This window comes from Nicotiana sylvestris, chromosome 11 (assembly GCF_000393655.2).
Source record: "Nicotiana sylvestris chromosome 11, ASM39365v2, whole genome shotgun sequence".
NCBI classification, from domain to species: Eukaryota; Viridiplantae; Streptophyta; class Magnoliopsida; order Solanales; family Solanaceae; genus Nicotiana; species Nicotiana sylvestris.
Genome location: NC_091067.1, coordinates 44,157,707 through 44,162,597, shown reverse-complemented (window position 1 = coordinate 44,162,597; position 4,891 = coordinate 44,157,707).

Genomic DNA, 4,891 nt, shown 5'->3' with positions numbered 1-4,891 from the left:
ATGGCGTACGACTTTATGGACAGGTTCAGGTTCAACACAGAAAATGCACCAGATGTGTTCTACATTCAGAAGAAGCCCGCAGAAACATTCCGCGAGTATGCCACTCGTTGGAGATCAGAAGCTGCTAAGGTTAGACCTGCTTTAGAAGAAGAACAAATGAACAAGTTTTCGTCTGGGCTCAAGACCTGTAGTACTATGAAAGGTTGATGTTGATTGAGAGCCAAAAAATTTCCGACATTATCAAGCTGGGTGAAAGGATTGAAGAGGGCATCAAAAGTGGTATGGTTACGAACTTTGAAGCCTTGCAAGCTACCAATAAGGCTTTACTGTCTGGTGGTACGTCTAAGAAAAGGGACGTAGGTGTCGTAATGGTTGCACAAAGAGACAAATCCCCTATCAAATACCAAGCCTATCCGATACCTCCACTCACATATCAGCCTACCCCGAATTACCAAGCACCCTCACTCCTTTTACCAAAATCCACCACCTACTTACCAATCACCCCCACCTCCTATATATCAACCTACTTCACCCAGATATTCCCAACCCGCACATGTCTACCAAGACTACAATGCTTAACCATCCCACTATCAATCACCTCACACACGTCAAAACTTTCCTAGACCTCGATCAAATTGCGACCGCAGACCCCCCCCCCCCACAACAGTATACCGCCATTGCTGAACCGATTGACCAGCTGTACAAAAGGTTCAAAGTTGCTGGTTATGTCACCCAATCCCTGCTATAACCCCTAAAAACCCTTCTCAGTGGGTCAATCCAAATAAATCTTGTGCATACCATTCCGGCATAAAGGGATATACCATTGATGAATGCCGCTCTCTGAAAGATAAGATCCAGACTCTGATCGATAACAAGATCATTGTAGCAAAGGAGCCTACTCCGAATGTCCGCAACAACCCTCTGTCGGACCATAAGGGTGGAGGTGTTCACATGATTGAATTAAAGGATGATTGGGATCCCAAAGGATCGATCGGTTTAATCATAGAAGGTGACGAACCAAAGAAGACAATAGTCACCCTCAATCCGATTGTAGTCCTGATTTAGCCTTCTGGGATGCCGAGGTAAGCATGTCTGTACCTCTTGAGTTTGAAGCACCACCCCCATAAAGACGCCAACACCAATTGAGGTCGAGTTTGGGTCTCCAACAAACACACCCGCACCATTTGAAGTTATGGTTTTACCCTCCAAAATACATGCCCCGTTCGGAGTAAAGGTGCCCATCCCAATAACAATGTCGGCCGTAACATCGTTCCATACAAATGCCATACCTTGGGATTACACAGCCGAGGCGAGAAGGAAAGGGAAAGTTAAATTCGGGGAAACAATTGCGGCAAAGGGTATGACAAAAACCGGCAGGGTTTATACTCCGGAACATTTAGCTGAGTCGAGTAAGCAGGCCTTTGGTCGGCCGACCATCACTGAAATCGGGCCCGATGATCTCTGGAAAAAGATACAAGCCAAGGAATACTTAGTCATTGATCAGCTGAACAAAACACCGACAGAGATTTCTATCATAGCTTTGCTGCAAAGTTCCGACGTACATAAGAATGCCTTGTTGAAGGTGCTGAGTGAGGCATATGTACCAAGCAACATCACCGAAGGAGAAATGGAAAACATGGTAGGGCAGGTATTGGAAAGTCACAAGATCACTTTTCATGAAGATGAGCTGCCACCAGAAGGGTTGACTCACAACAAAGCGTTGCACATCACCGTGCAATGCGAAGATTATTTTATCACTAGGGTCCTGATTGATCGAGGGTCCAGCCTCAATATTTGTCCGTTGGTAACACTCAGAACATTGGGAAAGGGTCTGCATGAAATCGAGGATGGGGCCATCAACATCAAAGCTTTTGACGGTTCCCAAAGATCCACCATTGGGGAAATCAGCATGTGTTTGCAAATGGGGCCTACTTGGTTCGACGTTGATTTTCAGGTTATAGATGTATCGGCATCTTACAACTTGCTGTTGGGATGGCCGTGGATTCATACCGATGGGGTCGTAGCGTCAACACTGCATCAGGCGGTGAAATTTGAGTGGAACCACCAAGAGGTGATCATTCGCGGTGATGGTAGCAATCCCATATACAATCACCAAACCATCCCAGCGATTGGAGGAAGGAGAAAGATAGGCGGGGAAACCTATCACCACATCGAGCGAGTCAACGTCGTTGACAAATACAAATGGTGGGACAACAAAATTGAAAGCATATTGAACTGGAGCAGATATGAGACTAGCAAGGGACTTGGCAAGAACCTCCAAGGAATCGCCAAGTCGATAAAACTGAAGAAACATGGCACCACTTTCGGTCTGGGATACGAGTATACTTGGGAGGAATTCAACAGCTGGTCGCCACCATGGCGCGGCCCATACTACTCGCTGGAGTAGCCAATATCGCATCTGGAGCAGACTTTCCAGCCGGCCGATGTTATCTATGGGTCGGAAGAAGAGGAAGCACTTGTAGTAGTGAGGAATTTATTCCTAGAAGAAGATGACATAGATTGTTGTGTCATTTTCGAGGAGGAGGGGGAGGAAGGCCCTTCCATACAGGCCGTAAGCCGAGGATCACACCTCAACAATTGGACCAGCAGAACCACCAAAGCTCGGAAAGCCTCGGGGTAACAAGGCTGAACAAAGCATCATGCACTATCTTTTATTTTTACTAGTTGATTTTCCTTTCGCATTTTTGAATTTTTGAAATAAGATCTTCCAATGTTCAAAACAGTTATGAAATTTATCAAAGCATTTTGGTTTCCTTAAAAATCTTACTCTTATTATTTTCTCTCATTACTTTACTTAACAGCATTACTATTACCTATCTTGATGAACCAATGGTTGTGACATGCAACGAGATAACTCAACAAACGGACATAGATTTAGAGGAAGATGATATACCGGAAGAGATTGTTAAAGATTTTGAAAATTTTGAGAACAAACCTAAGTCCAACCTGGATGAGACCGAGATTGTTAACCTGGGAGATGCCGAAAATATCAAAGAAACTCGGATCAACGTTCATTTGTCACCGTCAGAAAAGAAAGAATACACAGAATTTTTGAAGGAATATAAGGATATATTCGCTTGGTCATATGATGACATGACTGGTTTGAGCACATCTATCGTGGCCCACAAACTGCCAACTGATCCGACATGTCCACCGGTAAAATAGAAGCTCAGAAAGTTTAAACCCGACATGAGTCTGAAAATCAAGGAAGAAGTCACTAAGCAAGTCAAAGCTAAGGTCCTCAGGGTAGTAGAATATCCGACATGGTTAACCAATATTGTGCCGGTGCCGAAGAAGGATGGGAAGGTCAGAGTCTGTGTCGACTACCGGGATCTCAATCGGGCCAGTCCAAAGGACGACTTCCCCTTGCCGAACATACACATCCTGATCGATAATTGCGCCAAACATGAGTTGAAATCATTTGTAGATTGCTTCGATGTATATTATCATATCTGGATGGACGAAGAAGATGTTGAGGAAATGGCTTTCATTACGCCGTGAGGGATGTACTGCTACAAGATGATGCCATTCGGGTTAAAAAATGCAGGGGCCACCTATATGAGGGTCATGACTACTATCTTCCATGATATGATACACAAGGAAATTGAGGCGTATGTAGATGATGTCATCATAAAGTCCAAGAAAGCCACTGACCACATGGAAGATTTGAGGAAGTTCTTCAACAGACTGAGAAGATACAACCTAAAACTGAATCCCGCAAAATGTGCATTTGGGGTTCCTGCTGGAAAACTACTTGGGTTCATTGTGAGTCGCCGAGGGATAGAACTGGATCCATCTAAGGTCAAAGCTATTCAAGAACTGCCACCGCCAAAGAACAAGAAGGATGTAATGAGCTTTCTAGGAAGACTTAACTACATTAGCCGATTCATAGCACAATCTATGGTCATCTGTGAGCCGATCTTTAAGATGTTAAAGAAGGATGCCACTATCAAATGGACTGACGATTTCCAAAAAGCTTTCGACAGAATCAAGGAATACCTATCAACACCACCAGTCTTAGTTCTGCCTGAGCTAAGTAGACCTTTATTACTCTACCTTGTAGTATTGGATAGAGCGTTCGGTTGTGCTCTGGGGCAACATGATGAAATAGGGAGGAAGGAGCAGGCCATCTATTACCTCAGTAAGAAGTTCACCCCGTACGAGGCTCGGTATTCTCTGTTAGAGCGCACCTGTTGTGATTTGACTTGGGTAGCTCAGAAGTTGAGGCACTACTTCTGTTCCTATACTACATATCTCATATCAAGAATGGATCCCTTGAAGTGCATCTTTCAAAAGCCCATGCCCAGTGGCAAGCTAGCCAAGTGGAAAATCCTGTTGAGTGAATTTGACATTGTCTACGTGACTCAGAAAGCAATCAAAGGGCAGGCACTAGCAGATCACCTTGCTGAAAATCCTGTGGACGGAAAATACGAACCCCTGAAAACATATTTTCCTGATGAAGAGGAATCATTCATAGGAGAAGACATTGCAGAATCCTATGATGGTTGGAGAATGTTTTTCGATGGAGCAACAAATTTCAAAAGAGTTGGCATAGGAGCAGTACTAGTATCAAAAATCGGTCAGCATTATCCGGTATCTACCAAACTCAGGTTCTCGTGCACCAACAACATGGCCGAGTACGAAGCCTGCATCTTAGGGCTCAAGATAGCCATTGACATGAACATCCAAGATTTGCTAGTAATTGGGGATTCAGACTTGCTTATACATCAGGTCCGAGAAGAATGGCGACCAAAAACTCCAAGATACCCCCTTATCTGCATCATGTGCAGGAGTTGAGAAAAAGGTTCACAAAAACAGAATTCCAGCATGTTCCCAGGGTCTAGAATGAATTCGCCGATGCACTGGCTAC